Consider the following 20,289-nt stretch of genomic DNA (forward strand, 5'->3'; position numbering starts at 1 on the left):
TCTTTATCCTTTGTCTCATACACAGATTGAGACTCACACAGTACTCACCACGTGGAAGTACTCACCTCTAATTTCAAGTCCTGCACACGCCATTTCTTAAATATTTCCAACTTATAGTACATACGATAGTAATTCAGCTTAACTTATGCACTCAGAAGTATTTCAACTTATTGCTACTCGTGGTTTCATTGTGACCATTGGTCACTTCCGAAGATTACTACGATCCCCTTAATATTACCTGCCTGACATTTAATTCTCCCCACAAAAGTTCCTGAAATAGAGAAATTATTATTCCAAACTACTCTTAAGTATTTCACATGCATACCATGTCTCCACTCTTTTGTCTTTACGGAGCACACCTAAGACAGGTCTTACCAACACTAGATCCAGCGGCAGAGTGCTGAAACATGGCCATTCTTCAGGTCATCTCGCACCTCTGTCGAGGTGGGGGAAAACCATGCTACCCATCGGTCAGCCACATTTCAGGCGCTCAAAGCTCCAGTAAATTTCATCTCTTTGGTTCCACCAAAGGTGACCAAAGGACCGTCTCAAAGATGATCATATATTCACATTCACTATCTGCGGTTAGCAGACGACCATAAATTCATTCATTTCACAGATCTCACCAAACTGGATGTAGGGATTTATTTTGTGGGGGTGCACATGTGATCAATTAAATAAATAAATTGTCATTCTTTCCCACACTGGTATCCGGCTTCTCTGTATTAATTGAAATTGAGTTATAATTAGAAAAAATATGTTGTACTGACAAGAATAACGAAGAATGTTGTACCTATTTTCAATGTCGGGCGGTACTGTACCCTTTCAACATAACCATACATATTTACAGACAATGGGTATACAGTACTGATGGTTGTTTTATGTCGCCTACAATGTTGTTGTAAAATTTTCTGTGTTTATGTGACATTTTATCAAGTAAATCTTTCCATAAACACTTACATTGGTTAGCGTCATACTGATAATTCAGTTTTGTGAAGCTCTTTATATGTTCCTTTCATTGAACATGATGATAATCCGTGAACCGAAAGATGTGTAGTGAGGAAGTTTTATTAGAAGTTCTTGGCGGTAAAGTGCGACGTTATTCGCATATCTACGAGCTTTGGGGCATTACTTAAAGTATATTAAAATCACTCTATTGGTAGTTCAGATCTGTTAAGAAGTATACAACCGGTACATGCACAAAACTGAAAGAGGTGGAAACGGAAGACGTTAAAGTTTATACGATGATAAACTCTTGAGATTACAGTTAGATAATGAATTCATATAGGAAAGTACCACGGAACTGTTGAAATGCCTAAATAAATCTTTATTTTGCGGATTTTTTTTTTTAAAAAAAGAACCGTCTCCCAAATTTGATACATACATGACCCATTATTTGTAAATTATTTTTTCATTTCATTTATTCAGCATGCTCGATTACAATATTTGTAATACTACATGGTTACATACCAATATACATATAGTAGTCTAATTACAATGATCTGCAACAGTATGGATGAAAAATATTCACAGAACAGAACCGTATGATCGATATAAGGTTTCCAGGTAGCATTTGATAAAAGTATACTAATAATTACATTCAGAACTGTAAACTTCTGTGTGATCGATGTAAGGTTTTCAGGCAAAACACCACTTTTTAACTTTTAGCAACATATTCATAAGCTGGGAAACATTATTAAATTGCAAAATTTGTGAACTTAGTTTGTGTAGCTTTACTAAAACTGGTTTATCGACGGGCCAGCTACGTCCCTTTTCTATAATACTCTTCCTTAGGTCATCTCTCTCTGTATTAAGTTCACGACACATCCATAACAGTTGATCTACTGTTTGATCACCCTCTCTGCACTTACAAACGGCACTTGGTGCTAGCCTGAACCGACGTTAGTAAGACATCAATTTTCTGTGCCCTGTTACATTGATGTAAGATTAACTTTATGGACAGACCATGTTGAACAGTAGGAAAAAATCTTTCATGGTCGCTCCTTCTGTAGTTTCAGTCCATTCTGTTTCCCATTTCTTTCGACGTGCACCCTTAATTTCTTATGATACAGACGAAGTGATTCTATTGAAGCTTTATGTTGCGTTTCCTCCAGCTGCTTGTTTGGCAAACTCGCTTGCCAGTTGTTGTTGTTTTTGGGGGAGGAGACCGGACAGTAAGGTCATCGGTCTTATGGGATTAGTGAGTTGCCCATACTTCGTGTGAAGGGAGGTTATTCTTTCATGCGTGTGCGTTTTCTCGATTTCTTTACGCCTTTGATTCCTAAGATGATTGTCATGCCCTTTGTTCGAATTGTAACGGTTGTCGTTATTTGAAGAGTCACCTGCTCAACCTTTCATGTATAATAAGTTTCTTTCGGCGTGACTTTAATTGCGTTTATGATATTATTTGTGAATTCAAGTGAGGAAATCGGGCGGAACAAATCTATTGTGTGAGAACCAAGTGGGTGTGGAATAGGTGGGAGACCTTCAGCCGGACCAGATTATTCCCCATCGATTCGATTTATACGGCTGCTATTCTGTGATGGAAATGCACTCTCTCTACCCACATTTGCTCCTTTGCATGCGAGTGTTGGTGATGGTTTCTTGCTTGAGTCCATCTTCTGAGTCTTAAGTGAGTAATTGAGTGTATGATCATTTCCTTATTACTGCATGTCCTTTCCCTTCCGTTGAATTTCACAATGTTACCATCATCTCATTGAAGAGAAGCAGGTTATTTTGTTCCAGGATTAGGTAGCCGTTGTACTCTTATAATGTAATTGATTCCCCCCATTATTGAGCACTGTTAATTGAATAAACCAGTGATAAGTTGTACACCATCAATTTTGCGTATTATTTCACGATCGTTAGGTTAATACTCGGTTTCAATTGTAAAATCAATATGAATGCTCTGTTCATTTTTAAATCTTTTGACGAGTCATTACATAAGGGCAGTAATAAAAGAGAAGCTGGAAATCACCAGAATAACTTAATTAAATGATCAAAGAAAAAGGGGGAAAACAACTGTAAATCCCTTTTTTATAAACAATTTCCAGCTCGGTCGGTTCTCTTGTCTTAAGAGTCGGCTTAGGCTGGTGGTGACCCTGAAATTCTGTCTTAGTCCTCGTAGTTGTAAGCCTGTATGCCCCAAAGTACTAAAAGTACCATATCGATCTATGGGTCCTAGTCCAGACTCCGTGCAACACCTAAAGCATCCCACTTGCAAGGATTGTAATGTTTAATAGGCAGATATCTATTCAGACCATCACACAGGAATTCCAAACCGCATCAGGATCCACTGCAAGTACGATGGCAGTTAGACCGGAGTTGAGAAAACTTGGATTTCACGGTCGAGTGGCTGCTTGGAAGCAACACATCACGCAGTAAATGCCAAACGACGCCTCGCTTAATGTAAGGAGCGTAAACATTGGACAATTGAATAGTGGAAAAACGCTGTGTTGACGAATCACGGTACACAATGTGGCGATCCGATGGCAGGGTGTGGGTGTGGCGAATGCCCGGTGAATGTCATCTGCCAGTGTGTGTAGTGCCATCAGTAAAATCCGGAGGTGGTGGTGTTATGGTATGCTTGTGTTTTTCATGGTGGGGGCTTGCACCCCTTGTTGCTTTGCTTGGCACTATCACAGCACAGGCCTACATTCATGTTTTAAGCAACTTCTTGCTTCCCAATGTCGAAGAGCAGTTCGGGGATGGCGATTGCATCTTTCAACACGATCGAGCGCCTGTTCATAATGCATGGCCTGTGGCGGAGTGGTTACACGACGTAACATCCCTGAGAGTCATGACCTGAACCCTATTCAACGCCGTTAGGATGTTTTGCAACGCCGTGCCAGCCCTCACCGACCGACATCGATATCTCTCCTCAGCACAGCTCTCCATGAATAATGGGCTGCCATTCCCCAAGAAACCTTCCAGCACCTGATTGAACGTATGCCTGCGAACGTATGGAAACTGTCATCAAGGCTAAGGGTGGGCCAACACCATATTGAATTCCAACATTACCGATGGAGGGCGCCATGAACTTTTAAGTCATTTTCAGCCAGGTGTCACAGTGAACCCTATGATGCTCCATTTACAGAGTGGGAGCTCCTCAGCGTCCTTGCACACTGCCCCTACACAGCTCCTGGGCCAGATCGGATTCACAGTCAGATGATCAAACATTTCTCGTCAGACTACAAGCGATATCTTCCCGTCATCTTCAACCGGATCTGGTGCCATGGTGACTTTCCATCGAAGTGGCGGGAGAGCACCATCATTCCAGTGCTCAAATCTGGTAAAAACCCACTTGAGGTGGATAGCTATCTGCCCATCAGCTTCACCAAGGTTCTTTGTAAGCTGTTAGAACGTATGGTAAGTCGGAGGTTGTGTTGGGTCTTGAAGTCACGTGGCCCACTGGCTCCATGCCATGGCGGATTCCGCCAGGGTCGCTCTACCATTGATAATCTTGTTTCCCTCGAGTCTGCCATCCGAACAGCCTTTTCCAGACTCCAACACCTGGTTAGCGTCTTGTTTGATTTACGAAAAGCTTACGACACGACCTGGCGACATCATATTCTTTCCACATTAGATGATTAGGGTCTCCGGGGCCCGCTCCCGATTTTTATCCAAAATATTCTGTCGCTCTGTACTTCCCATGTCCAAATTGGTGAGTTGGTGCCTCCATATCCAGGAGAATGGGATCCCACAGGGCTCTGTATTATCTCTATTTTTGGTGGCCATTAACTGTCTAACAGCAGCTGTTGGGCCGTCGGTCTCACCTTCTCTGTATGCAGACGACTTCTGCATTTCGTACTGCTCCTCCAGTACTGGCGTTGCCGAGCGGAGCCTACAGGTAGCCATACACAAGGCGCAGTCATGGGCTTCAGCTCTCAGCTCAGTTTTCTGCCGCAAGGTCGTGTGTCATGCACTTCTGTCGGCGTCGTACCGTTCATCTGGAACCTGAACTTTAATTTAATGACGATCCACTCACTGTAGTGAAGCACATCGATTCTTAGGACTGGTTTTCGACTACCTATTGACATGGCTTCCTCATCCTCGTCAGCTGAAGCTGGCGGCACATCAATGCCCTTCGCTGCCTGAGCAACACCAACTGGAGTGCAGATCGCTCTACGCTGCTGTAACTCTACAGAGCCCTTGTTCAATCCCGCCTTGACTATGGGAGTCTTGTTTACGGTTCGGCGGCGCTCTCAGCGTTGCGTTTACTCGACACAGTGCTCCATTGTGGGGTTCAACTGGCAACAGGTCTTTTAGGACGATTCCGGTGACCAGCATTCTGGTGGAAGCCAGACTCCCTCCACTGAAGGTTAGGTGGGCACACATTCATAGCTCTCCTGAGCATCCGATAACTGTCTCCTTATCCATGGTGGTTCATCTCTCGCATCGGAGGCCCAGGTCAGGGCTTACGATTGTGGTTCGCATCTGATCTCCTGTGTCTGGAGTCCTTGCCTTTACCACATGTACTCGAGGTCCATTCACGTACACCTCCATGGTGTACACATTGGCCGAAGCTTCGCCTGGACCTTTCACATGGTCCTAAGGATTCAATTAACCCTGCAGCTCTCTGCTGTGACTTCCTCTCGATTCTTGACATGTACCGGGTCCATAAAGTGGTTTACTCTGACGGCTCGATGGCTGATGGTCACGTTGGCTTCGCGTATGTTCATGGAGGACATATTGAGCAGCACTCCTTGCCAGATGGCTACAGTGTTTTCACTGCAGAGCTCGCGGACATTTCTCGTGCTCTTGAGCGAATCCGCTCATGCCCTGGCGAGTCGTTTCTTCTCTGTACTGACTCCTTGGGCAGCCTACAAGCTATCGACCAGTGCTACCCCCGCCATCCTTTCTTAGCGACCATCCAGGAGTCCATCTATGCCCTGGAACGGTCCAGTCGTTCCGTGGTGTTTGTATGGACCCCAGACCACGTCGGCATCGGAAGAAATGAACTTGCCGACAGGTTGGCCAGACAGGCTACACGGAAACCGCTTCTGGAGATCGGCATCCTTGTAACTGACCTGCGATCATTATTACGCAACAAGGTTTTTCAGCCTTGAGAGACAGAATGGCATAAACTCAGTACGCACAATAAACTGCATGCCCTTAAGGAGACTACGAGTATGTGGAAGACCTCCATGCGGGCCTCTCACAGGGACTCTATGGTTCTCTGCCAGTTCCGTATTGGCCATACGTGACTAACACGTGGCTACCTCCCCGCCGTGAGGACCCACCTTGGCTTCACTGTGGCTCACATATGACTGTCGTCCACATCTTGCTGGACTGCTCACGTTTAGACGCTGTGTGGCGGATTTTTAATCTTCCCAGCACCCTACCTTCGGTGTTGGGTGACAATGCCTCAAAAGCAGACTTAGTCTTACGTTTTATTCGTGAGTTTTTTTTTTATCATACCATCTAAGGGTGGGCATTTAGCCTTCTCCCTGAGGTCGCCACCCTCCCTCCATTTTAACTCTGTCGCACTTTCTTTGCATTTGTTTGTCTTGGTGGTCGTCTTTTCCCTACATGTGTTCACCTCGCCTTGTCTGTTGGGGGTGGATATTTTAATGTGTTACAGAATGGCTGGCTCATCCTCTCTTATTATTGTGATCTGCCAGTCCAGACCGTCTGCTCAATGGTTTTAATACCTTCCTCTACTTTTTCTTGTGGTGTATGTTTTCCCCGTTTTTTGTTTGTTCCATTCGTTCCCTTTCTAGGTGTGGTGTTGGGTGTTTTCGTACCTTGAGCCTTGCTTGCGTCAGGAAAAAGGGACTGATGACCCTGTAGTTTGGTCCTTTTATACCCCAAACCAACCAACCAACCTGAGAACAAATATTACGAACGCGTCCACTGGTCTCGACAGTTAGGTCAAAGACTGAAAACCTTAGACGAAAAAGTCACGACGCTTTCGAACGACTCCGAAAATTTGCGTACTAACTTGACCACACAGTTGACAGAGGCAACCAATAAATTAGATACAAGATCCACTAATATGTACAACCAGTTAGACATAAACCTTTCTAGTATGAGTGAAAATGGTTCAAATGGCTCTGAGCACTATGGGACTCAACTGCTGTGGTCATAAGTCCCCTAGAACTTAGAACTACTTAAACCTAACTAACCTAAGGACATCAGACACATCCATGCCCGAGGCAGGATTCGAACCTGCGACCGTAGCGGTCGTGCGGTTCCAGACTGTAGCGCCTTTAACCGCTCGGCCACTCCGGCCGGCTAGTATGAGCGAACGTGGTCAAAGTGCACGTCAAGTTGAGGATCTTGCAACGGTACACTGTAGTTTACAAAGCGCATATGAAAGCCTAGTTCACGAGGTACCAACATTTCAAACACACGTATCTAAAATGAAGTCTGCGTGCGAAAATTTACCGGTTGATGAACAAAAACTCACTCAAGGTGTAGGATTTCTGACTTCAGGACAACCCTTTTTGAAAACCGAGTACGACCGTATCAGTAAGGATGTAAGAAGATTAAATGAGAAATCTGAGGCTGGCGCCTTTGACAGAAATTCTACCTTAGCCGAAAAATGCGTCCGGTAACAAAAAAACATGTTGACGCGGTTGAAGAGATCATAAACGAAAGAACATAAAATTATCTTTAAAATGGACAAACATATGAAAGCTATTGATTGTAAGATTAATTCCGAACTTATCAGCGAAAGACATAGTACGAACAAACCGCCCTCCGCAACTAATCAAAACAGGAAAACAGTACCAGACAGTAATCACACGAACATTGTTTCGCCAAAGTCAGATTACGACAAAAGCGAAGGGGAACAGTTTGCATTAAACGTATGTGCCAGTATCACGACACACAGCATTGTCCCCCCCCCCTCTCTCCCAAAAAAAGGCGTAATACGGCGCCGCAATCAGTTGTCGTAATGCCCGGCGTATCGTCAGTAATAACAGAAGACAGTCTAATAAAACATAGACAATTCCCAGTCATCTCACAAGAATCTAAGAAGGCACACTCCGTCGCCTTTGTGAGAGCTTTTAGAAATGTTTTACCTCGACATTGGTCCGAAATTCCAAAGATTCAGTTTAGGTTGGTTCCTACAAGGTGATGCGAGGTTGTCGGCAGCCGAAGAGGCAGATCATTGTCGAACGTATGAAGAATTTGAGCAGGCCATCCTAGAGAAATGCTGGTCTCCGGAGATTCAGGAAAGACTATGAATGGAAGTTGCTGACCCACAGCCATTAAAGTGAAACAATGCGGACTGCGCCGGTATTTCGTAAGATTCTTGAACAAGACGAGATACTGCAGCAATCCGATATCACATGTCGATATTTGAGAATATGAAAGAGTCATTTGCCGAGAAACTGGAAACGTTGCCAACTTACGGCTTGGAATACGTTCTGATGGCCGTGGATTCGATTGACCTCATTTAGGAGAGCATTCAGACCTCAAATGAGTGTAACAGAAATCAGTCGGGTCCACTGAAAAACGAAGGACTTAATAATCATGGTAACATTAACAACAACAACAACGGCAATAATAGCAGAAATCAGTACGGTAACGCGCAGAGATGGCAGAGATGTTAGCATCCTTACGCACCACCGCAGGGATATAGTGGAAATGGTGGATTCGGAAATCGTCGAAATAGCGCCTTCCAAGAGAGAAATAGTAGAAATTACAATTATGGATACAGTGGCTCACCATCAACAAATAACCGTAATGGATAGTATAATTGGCTCGGTCCCGGCTACAGTAGACAAGAGTGTAGGAACAGGAATGAGCATTCACGCATAAATAACGGTTATGAAAACAACGGCTATGTGAACAGCATAAACCAAAATCATCGAAACGTCACCTCCAATGACGCGCAGAACAGAACATGGCAAAATACAGATGGCAAAACACAGATCAAGTTGTGATCATCGTAGAAGTGACAGACGAGAGCAGAAGTGCCCCACCTCCTTATTAGCATAACACTAATAAATTTTTACTTCTTAAGGTATGACGAAGAAACCGATATGTGAGATGACCTGTATGCAGATAAGAAATGATGTAAAAGGAATAAACGATGAAGTACAGATGTTGGTTAATACGAAAATAGGAACGATAGATGCATATGTGATACTAGACACAGGAGCGGCGACGAATCTTGTTTCGTACAGCTTGCTCAGTGAAATAAAAATGAAACTATACCTATCTACTTTCCCTGTGCAGAACTGCCATATTTTAACAGCTATAGGAAATGTCAAAAGTATCAAGTCAGAAACCTATATTCCAATAACTTTTGCTGGAACCATTAACACTTACACCTTCTTAGTGGTAGCAAAACTAATAGTTAACTGTCTCCTAGGAATGGATTTTTTTCAGGCAATGTTGTTACAGATTAATATGATAATGAAAATCAAAATGTAAACATAATTAGTTTTGCTAGTCGCACTGACAGAATGTGAAACCGTAACCGAGCTGGAAGCTCTCGGAGTAATATGGGCATTCTGCAAATTCTAGTACTTCCTACGGGCAAATCGTGCCAAAGTATATTGTGATCATCGAACACTTTCATTCTTACTGACGTTTAAACTATTGCACGAAAGATTAGCTAGATCGTGTCTCTTTCTTCAAGAGTTCCATATTGAGGTAATTTATATCAAAGGTGAAGACAATATTTTGGCAGATGTCCTGCTTAGACTTCCACAAGGATCAAATAAATATGTAGAATTAACAGGAGAAATATTCGAATTTAGGATTCTACTTATGTATGGTGGTGCATATAGGCCATATTACGTGAAAATGTATGAAAATATGAGTCATTTTCAAGAGGAAGGTAGTCGATGGAACAAAGTAAGGCAACAATTAATAAGTACTGACGCTGCAGACTTGAAAACACGTTATAAAATACACGATGGAGTTTTGTTTTATCGTCGAACGCCTCAGTTTGGTAACAGGTGTGTTTCTTTACCCGAAGCATATGTAGACAGTTTTATTAGGTATACTCATAAATCTTAGGGTCATTACCGTGTAGCCAATTGTGCTAAGATAATGTCATATTGCTGTTTTCCTACCATTAGACGTAGAGCTCAATAGGTCATCAAAAATGTATAATCTAGCAAAAGACCAAGCACTTAAACTGATCATGATTCAATGAATTACAGGCTACTATGGCAGTAAAGTCTGTTGACCTCGTATCAATCGATGCCGCAGGACCTTATCCGACGACAAAAGGAGGAGTGAAATATGTAATGGCCTTGTATGATCTGTTTTCTAAATATCTACTGATGTATGCTACTAAAACTCTAACGGCAGCGCCTATAATTAAGCGAATCGTGAGAGAATATTTTATGAGAGTGGGTAAACCAAAAGCTATTCTCACTGATCGTGTCACTAATTTCGCAAGTGCGAAGTGGAAAGAATTTGTCAATTCACGAAATGTAAAAAATATTTTGTATCCAGATTTCATACTGAGGCCAGCCCAATAAAACGGGGATTTCGTGAGTTTAACAGGTTTATCAGAATATATACACCACACAGACAAAGTAAGTGGGTTGAATACATGACGCCTTTTCAGCAGATAGTAAATAATTTTTCCACACTCATCAACAGGTTTCACATCAATCGAATTAATGCACTAGAAGTATGAAATAGAAGACTAGGTTAAACTCTTACCTAGATTTCCTGAGTAAGAGACACCGTTAGAAGGAAATGTTAGACAAGCCTTAATAACGTTGCAAACACAGGCACAGGGTAGGGGAAAACAGTATGATAGAAGATTAGGTCCCACAACTCCTTCTCACTTTGGGCAAGAGGTGCTGTTGCACACACATCGTCAATCTTAACAAAAAATGGCATGCGGCTAGTCCCGGCGGAGGTTCGATTCCTCCTTTGGGCATGGGTGTGTGTGTTTGTCCTTAGGATAATTTAGGTTAAGTAGTGTGTAAGCTTAGGGACTGATGACCTTGGCAGTTGAGTCCCATAAGATGTCACACACATTTGAACATTTGAACAAAAAATGGCAATTGTGTACGGAACCATACATTAAACACAGAATACCGCACCTGGTAAGCTATTTGTTGAGCAATCTAAAAATAGGGAGAATACATGGATTATATCTACATCAATTATATCAAAGAACTTATACCCTAGCAATGCACATAAACCACTTCAGTCGGTCGGTTAGACCGTCAGTGACAGAGCTGCTCAGTTCCTGCTGCTAATAAGGCGAGTACACTTTTCGTTTATTACGTATTTCTACGAGCTTCAAACAGGAGCTACTTATTTTCAGTTATCTGTGTAGCTACTAGCTTATTTCTGTAATTTCTTGCGTGTTTGAGTGGTTACTAGGCACAACCTTATATTTTAAAAACAGTGTAGCATACAGTACCGCCGTTGCTATCGAAGCTTGTATCGATCCTCGTATCCTATAGGCTTTTGTTTGTTTTGGTTAGAACAGCTCAGTATCGGTTAGACTGTCAGTGACAGAACCCCTCTAGTTCCTGCTGCTAATAAGGCGAGTACACCGTTCGTTTACTATATATTTTTACTAGTTTCAAACAGGAGCGACTTCAGTAGTGGACAGAAATTGTGATTGTTGTGTACAGACGTGAGCTGAGTTGGCGACCCTTCGCTCACAGCCCAGGCAGCGATGGCTTCAGTCACACAGCTTGAGGCAGCTCCCATGGGACATCAATGTGGGGGGTCAGAGGCGGGTATGCGAGGGACGTCGAGCACGTCCCACGTCCCCCGATCGGTCCACTGCTGTGGCCACCACTGAGGTTGACCCCTCACCCGCGGTCGAGTGGGAGATCATTCCAAAGTCTGGCAGGCAGCGAAAGACTTTCCGAGGGGCCGAACGTAGGGCCTCCCCTGTTTGTTTGACAAACAGGTTTCGGGCGTTAACCGTGGCTGACGAAGTCTCTGAGCTGGATGCAGCCGTCCACCCCCTTCCAGAGGAAGCTTTTAGGCCTGCAAGTTCTTGGCTTTCACTGAGGTTGAGTTTGCTGGTAGTTGGGAGCTCCAACATTAGATGCGTAATGGGGCCCCTTAGGAACATGGCGTCCTTTTAAAAGGTAGCCGGTAAAACACTGTAAGGTAGTTGTAGAAACGATCGGTATTGGAAGGAACCCCATGTGCACTCCGTGTTCATACCGGGGGGAATCTTTCTGGATGTGGAAAGGGTGTTTCCAGCTGCCATGAAGAGTACCTGCTGCAACCAATTGCAGGTGGTGGCCCGTGTCGGTGCCAATGACGTGCGTCACTTTGGATCAGAGGAGATTCTCTCTGGTTTCTGGCAGCTAGCAGAAATGGTAAAGACTGCCAGTTTTGCTTGCGAGATTAAGGCGGAGCTCACCACCTGCATTGTAGACAGAATAGACCGTGCTCCTTTGGTGCAGAGTCTGAATCAGAGGCTCAGGCGGTTCTGTGACCGTGTAGGCTACAGATTCCCTGACTTGCGCCGTCGGGTGGTGGGTTTCCGGGTTCTTTCACACAGAAATCGACTACACGGGTAGCAGGCGCTGTGTGGAAAGGGCTGGGAGGTTTTTTTAGGTTAGAGGGTCTCAGGAAACCAAAGAAAGGGCGTCCTTTTAAAAGGTAGCAGGTAAAACACTGTAAGGTAGTTGTAGAAACGATCGGTATTGTAGTTGTAAATTGTCGTAGCTGTGTTGGGAAAGAACCAGAGCTACAAACCCTAATAGAAAGCAGTGAAGCTCAAACAGATATAAGTACGGAAAGCTGGCGAAATTTTTTTCAAACGACCTAACAGTGTTCAGAAAGGATACATTAAATACAGTTGCTGGTGGAGAATTTATTGCTGTCAGTAGTAGTTTACCTTGCAGTGAAATTGAAATAGTATGGGTAGATACAGTAGTCTTGACTATCGGACTAAACTATTAATTGGATAGTTTTACCTACCCCGACTCAGAAGATACAGTTGCTGAACAGTTCAAAGAAAACATGCGTCTCATTTCAAATAGGTTCCCCACTCATACAATTATGGTCCCTGGTGACTTCAATCTACCCTCGATATGCTGAAAAAATTATACGTTTAAATTCGGCGGCAGGCATAAAACGTCATCCGAAACTGTACTGCTTTCTCAGAAAATTATTTTGAACAATTTGTTCATGAGCCCACTCGAGACGTAAATGGTTGCGAAAGCATACTTGACCTCTTAGCATCGAATAATCCTGGACAAATAGGGATTATCATTACGAATATAGGGATTAGCGACCACAAGGCAGTTGCAATTGAGAGATATATACCAAATAAATTAACAAGGTACTGATCCCCCTTGGTACACAAAACGGGTCAGATAGCTGTTGCAGAAGCAACGAAAAAACCGTGCCAAATTTAAAAGAACGTAAAATCCCCAAGATTGGCAAAGTCTTGCAAAAGTTCTAAATGTAGCTCGTACTTCAGTGCGAGATGCTTTTAGTAATTTCCACAACGAAACTGTCTCTCGGAATCTGGCAGAAAACCCAAAGAGATTTTGGTCATACATAAAGCACACCAGTGGCAAGACTCAATACCTTCACTGCGCGATAGCAACGGTGAAGTCACTGATGACAGTGCCACTAAAGCAGAGTTATTAAATGCGGGTTTCCGAAACTCCTTCACCAAAGAAGACGAAGTAAATATTCCTGAATTCCAATCAAGAACAACTGTCAAGACGAGGAACAAAGAAGTAGATATCATCGGTGTAGTAAATCACTTAATAAAAGCAAGGCCTCCAGTCCATATTGTATACCAGTCAGGTTCCTTTCACAGTATGCTTATACAGTAGCTCCTTATTTAGCAATTATATACAACCACTTGCTCAGAGGAAGTTCCGTACCTCAAGACTGCAAAACTGCTCAAGTCACACAAATACCCAAAAAGGGAAATAGGAATAATCCACTGAATTACAGGCCCGTATCACTATCGTCGATTTGCAGTAGGGTTTTGGAACATATACTGTGTTCGAACATTATGAATTACCGCGAAGAAAACGATCCATTGACACATAATCAGCTCTCATTCAGGAAACATCGTTCTTGTGAAACACAACTGGCTCTTTACACTCATGAAGTAATGAGTGCTATCGACAGGGGATGTCAAATTGATTCCATATTTTTAGATTTCCAGAAGGCTTTCGACATCGTTCCTCACAAGCGTCTTCTGCCTATGGAATATCGCCTCAGTTGTGAGACTGGACTCATGATTTCCTATCAGAAATGTCACAGTTCGTTGTAATAGACGAAAAGTCATCGAACAAAACAGAAGTAACATCCCGCGTTCCCCAAGGAAATATTATAGGTCCTCTATTGTTCCTGATCTATATTAACAACATAGGAGACAATCTAAGTAGCCCTTTTTGATTATTTGCAGATGATGTTGTCATTTACCGTCTTGTAAATTCATCAGATGACAAAAATGAATTGCAAAATGATTTAGATAAGATATCTTTATGGTGCGAAAAGTGGCAATTGACCGTGAATAAAGAAAAGTGTGAAATTATTCACATGAGTACTAAAAGAAATCAGCTAAATTTCTATTACGCGATAAGTCACACAAAGCTGAAGGCTGTAAATTCAACTAAATACTTAGGGATTACAATTACAAATATCCTAAATTGGAACGATCACATAGATAATGTTGTGGGTAGAGCAAACCAAACACTGCGATTCATTGGCAGAACACTTACAAGGCGCAACAGGTCTACGAAAGAGACTGCTTACACCACGCTTGTCCGCCATATTCTGGAGTGTTGCTGTGTGGTGTGGGATCCGCATCAGATCAGACTGACGGGTGACATCGAAAAAGTACAAAGAAGGGCAACTCGTTTTGTATTATCGCGAAATAGGGGATACAGTGTCGCAGACATGATACGTGAATTGGAGTGGCAATCATTAAAACAAAGGCGTTTTTCGTTGCGACAGGATCTTCCCATGAAATTTCTATCACCAGTTTTCTCCTCCGATTGCGAAAACATTCTGTTGGCATCAACCTTCATAGGGAGAAATGATCATCACGATAAAATAAGAGAAATCAGAGCTCGCACAGAAAAATTTAAGTTCTCGTTTTTCCCGCGCGCCGTCCGAGAGTGGAACGGTAGAGACACAGCTTGAAGGCGGTTCTTTGAATCCTCTGCCAGACTCTTTATTGTGAATAGCATAGTAATCACGTAGATGTAGATGAGCTCCTACAGCCCTTACGGGAACTATAACAATCTGTAATCATTACAGAAATTTGGAGAGTCTACCTGACAGCAAAAAAACCAAAACACTTCTAGGATGTGGCACACTATACTTTATCGCTTAAGTATACGCAAAATAACCATAGTAAGTTCGAAACAGATTGGAGAATCTCATAATGAACGTTGGACTAGGTATAATCCACGGTAAGTACGAATATTCTTTGAAATATTTTATGAAAGTTTTATTATTCTATTCAGAGCGAAATGAGAATGTACAAACTGTACGTTAAATGTATTTTTGGAAACACTGAATATGAATGACAACAATACAGTGTGGCAGCCTGCTGTTGGCGCTAGGCGAGGGGAGTAAACCTTCCCCTCCCCCCCCCCCCCTCTTCTTCCTCGTCATTCCATTTTGACTAAGTGTGAAGTGTTCATATTCGCGCATGCGCGCTACATCCAACGCGCTACATCCAACGCGCTAGCGCGCCACTTAACAATGATTGAATGTAAAAAACAAAGGGCGTCGTTCAAACATTAACTAGCAAAAATTCTGGTATCGGGCCGTGCGGAAGTTGAATGACCGATGGAACTAATGGCAGTCGATGGCCAATAGAGGGCAGTGTCGCCTCAACGCTGGACTCACCTACTGATCATGTCACCATCTCGCCACGAGGATACAACGGCCAATAGTATCCCTCGCGGCCGGCATTAATAACGCTGCATCTCAACCGTTCGGTCGCTTCCATCGTCGGTGGGTGGTATTGGGACTTCAAGCCCCACCGCCACATCTTCAACGTGCACTCCAATACTGTCATTCGAATGACATAATTGAGGCATAAGACAAGCTTACCCTTACGCCTAGACAGTAAGATAGAGATCCACCGGTGACGCTATACCTCAACCTACCACACGCTCAGCCAGCCGTGTACTTCGTCTGAGAGCATTCATTATTATCTCCACCGTACTACCGACTACTCGTCGACGACTTCACTATGGTATCGGTTTTACTCTTTGGTCTCGATTTGGATTGTGTGGTACGTGCTTGGCATGTTGATATCGTTGTTCCGAAGATTCGTTGCAGTTCTTTGTTGCATAGGTTGCCACTGACTTGCACTTGTTGCGTCGGTCCGCCGTTCGCTCAGCCCGGTCCCGTCCGCAGGCGGTCTTCCCACTTTCCTCGTCACCGGTATCCAACCACTGGCGGATATAGGAATTGACGAAGAGGGAAAAGGAATTTGTTTCCTAGCATGGAAGCTAAAGTGGTTAGCCTGCTCGAGCAACAGCAGCAGCTTGTGCACCAGGAGCAAACGCAGACGGACTTGTTACAAAAGTCGCTTCACCGCTTGGCGGAAAAACTTCTTGTGCAGGAAGCCGCTGCGCCAAAGGGACCAGCGTCCTCCTTTACTCGACACGACATTCCGTCCTCCGTCGTCCCCTCCTTTCAAGGACGCTACGGAGGACTGTGGCACACATTTGCAGCGCCTGAAAAATTTCACGGCGTTTCAAGTCACATACGATTCGTTGCAACGATCAATGTTTCTGTCTAGGGCGTCGCCGGACGCGTTTTTTCTCCTCCGAAAATTGGCGCCTCTGTCCGACACCGACGCCCTCTTCCTTCAGGAGACATGCGCTCTGACTACGTATTATTCCCAGGGGTACCACGTGGTGGCCTCCACGCTCGAATTTCATCAGCACCATAAACAACCGGGAGAGCCAGACCGCTCGTCGGTCACTGACTTACAAGGACTCAACTACAAATGTGAGTTTACTTGCGCCAGTCGAGGTTGTAAGGCTTCCGACACCGATCCTCGATCGGTGAAGTGGTGCTTGACATGGAGATTCACACGGCGCGTTGAACCTGGATAGCCCGTCGTTAGAGGACATCTTGCTCATCGCCTATTTGTACGTAATTGCACAGGTGGCTAACGAACCATTCATGGCACTGCCGCAAATGGCGCCAGTTCACACGCCACCAGGTCCGCCGTCTCAGTATCGTAAACCTAGGACGACCGCTAGATTACTGCAACGTCAGATGTCTTTACGACTTCTGAGCCTCCGGTCGCCCCTCGGCTACAGGGGGCGCTCCCTTCGTGCCTGCGGTGTTTTTCCTCTCATTCCCGAGCAGACTGTCCAGATCGGTGGGGGTTCTCTACATGCTGTGACAAGGAGAGGCACCTGCACTCAGTATGTCGGAGTAGCACGATCCTGCCCCACAAGGCGTTGCGACTGTACACATGCTGCAGACGGTAGTCCACCCGGGCCACCCCTTCAAGCAGAAACTGTTTCTCACGCTTCGCATGTCTTACTAGGACATGCATTTCCAGATGGACAGTTGGTCCACTATCTCTTTGACTAATCAGACGACTTATGTCTGACTGGGTTCACCAGATTTGTCGCCGCCCTCGCGCAGTTCCTCTTCCTGGGCAGTTCTCGACTGTGGCAACTTACAAATACGGCTTCTGACGTCCTTTGTCGTTGACCATCCGTCGGCTACAAACATTTTTAGCGTCGACGCCTTCACGGTTTTTGGACTTTATGTCTGGGATGGAGTCAAGATGGTTTCCGCTAGAGTCCCTTTCCAGGAACTGGACGACCTCTGCACGGAGTTTTCGTCTCTTTTTCAAGCGGATTTGTGGTGTGATGCAGACTTTCAGGTGAACATCGCTCTTCGTGTTTCATCGCTCCAGACCGATTCCGGAGGCCTTGCGGGCTGTCGTGAAGCAGGAACTCGATCGTCTGCAGGCAGCTGGAGTTGTCAAACGTGTCAAAAGTAGTGCATGGGCCACGGCCCTAGTCATCATCCGAATAGGTCTTTTTGCTTGTGTGAGGATTTCAAGGCGACCATAAATGCTCAGTCGCAGGTAGAAACCTGTCTTATTTCCTGGCAAGGGGGGGGGGGGGGAATTTTTCCAAGATATACCTCACCAATGCATACTTCCAGCTGCCCCTAGATGCGGCACCTCAGAACATTTCGTCCTTAACAAGCCGTTTGGGTTGTACAGTTACAAGCAGCTCTACCATTTTCTTACGTCCTGCTACATTCGAGCGATTTCTGGAGCAGTTGATACAGCATATTCCGGCTTGCGCCAATTACATAGATGACCTTATTTCAGAGGATCCTCCCACCAGAAGCATTTGGAAACCCTCCACACCTAGTTGACGACTCTGCAGCACGCGGACCTGCGTCGTTGTTTAAAGAAGCGCAGATTTATTCCGCTAAGAGTGGAATACTTCGGACACTGGCTCTCTAAAGAAAGAATCCGGCATACAAATCTGAATGTTGCCATCATTGCTTCATTACCTCGCCTGACGAACTTAACTGGATTACAAGCGATTTTGGGCAAGCTCAACTATTACGCTAAATTCTTACCCCCATGTGGCCCACATTGCTTAACCTCTCAATGAGTTGCTTACAGACAGAGTCCCTTATACCTGGACCTCTGTTTGTGACCAGGCTTGTTGTCAAATTGAGAACCATGCTGAAATCAGATTCCTGCCTCACGCCCTTTTCTATTGATCGCCCGTTGGTTGCGGCAGCCGATGTGCCCACCTACAGTATCAGAGCAGTCTTGGGTTCAAATGATTCAAATGGCTCTGAGCGCTATGGGACTTAACATCTGTGGTCATCAGTCCCCTAGAACTCAGAACTACTTAAAACTAACTAACCTAAGGACATCACACACATCCATGCCCGAGGCAGGATTCGAACCTGCGACCGTAGCAGTCGCGCGGTTCCGGACTGAAGCGCCTGAACCGCTAGACCACCGCGGCCGGCAGCAGTCTTGGGACACAGGATCAGAGCAGTCTTGGGACACGGGAATAAGGATGGTTCGAAACAGCCAATAGCATACTCACCCAAGACCCTGACCCCGGCACAGTGCAACTATTCAAAGATCGAAAAGGAAGCCTTGGCAGTAGTGCTCACAGTCAAGAACCTTCATCTCCATCTAATTACGGATCACAAGGTGGTGGTGGTGTTATTCTGGCTGCATTCCAGTCTCTCAGAACGAACAGAGCAACGCCTCCAGCGCTGTTCCTCAATCCCTACAATTATACTAGCTGGTACAAGCAGACAGCCCAATATTCTAATGCTGGGCTGTCATACGTTGAACGGTTTTCCCCTTGCAGCTATGTAAGTTGCTGCTGCAGTCCGCTGGGACCCCACCCTGTGACAGGTCCTTGGCTATGTAATCCATGGCTGGCCCCACTATATCAACCATTGGTTGATGACAGAGCTCTTTCCTTAGAAACTGCCTTCTCACTGCCTCTCGGTTGTGGATGGTGTCATCCTCTTGGATACTGAAACAGATCCACATCAAGTGGTTATTATGGTGGAACTGCATAGACGGGTTTTGAGTTTGCTCCGCTGAGGGCATTGGAGCATGTCCTGCATGAAGACACTGGCACACCATCATGTGTGCTGGTCAGGGATCAACAGCGACATCAAGAAGACGGCTCTTAATTGTGCAGTGTGCATCCAGCACCAGGCAGTGCCCCTCAATGCTTTGCCCCCTGGCCTACTTCTCGCATTCCTTGGGACCACGTGTTTCTCGATATTTCAGACCAGTTCTTGAGCTCTATGTGGTTACTCATTGTGGATGCTTATTCGAAGTACCCCTATGTCATACACATGGCACCCACAATGGGCTTAGCCTTAGCCCAAGTTACGGTCAGCGAAGGGTTGCCTCGTACATTCCTCTCTGACGATGGCCCACAAATCACGGCTTCAGCCTTCAAGGATTTCTGTGCTGCTGATTCTTCCAATGGTGAAGCTAAGTGTCTGGTCTGGACTTTAAAGGAAACACATGAAGGCTATCGAATCCTCCGCCACTACAGTGGTCTTTCGTTTTGGAGCACCACACCTACCATAGCCCTGCACAACTCCTTCACAGTCGTCAGCCTTGGACATTGCTTCATCTGTTGACACCATCACCATTGCAGCCTCGCTCGCATCCGTTCTTGGATTACACTGCTGGCACAGCAGTGTGGGCATGCTCTTACTGGAGTGCTCAGGGGGACGAGTTATGTCGGCCCAAACACAGAAGCATCATCAGCCAGTCACCACAGCCAGCTTTGGCGCCAGACACATCCCCTCTGCAGGCCCCTTATCCGCTGCCTTCTGGTGCCAATGTATGACAATGGCCAG

Source organism: Schistocerca piceifrons, chromosome 3 (assembly GCF_021461385.2).
Source record: "Schistocerca piceifrons isolate TAMUIC-IGC-003096 chromosome 3, iqSchPice1.1, whole genome shotgun sequence".
Taxonomy (NCBI): domain Eukaryota; kingdom Metazoa; phylum Arthropoda; class Insecta; order Orthoptera; family Acrididae; genus Schistocerca; species Schistocerca piceifrons.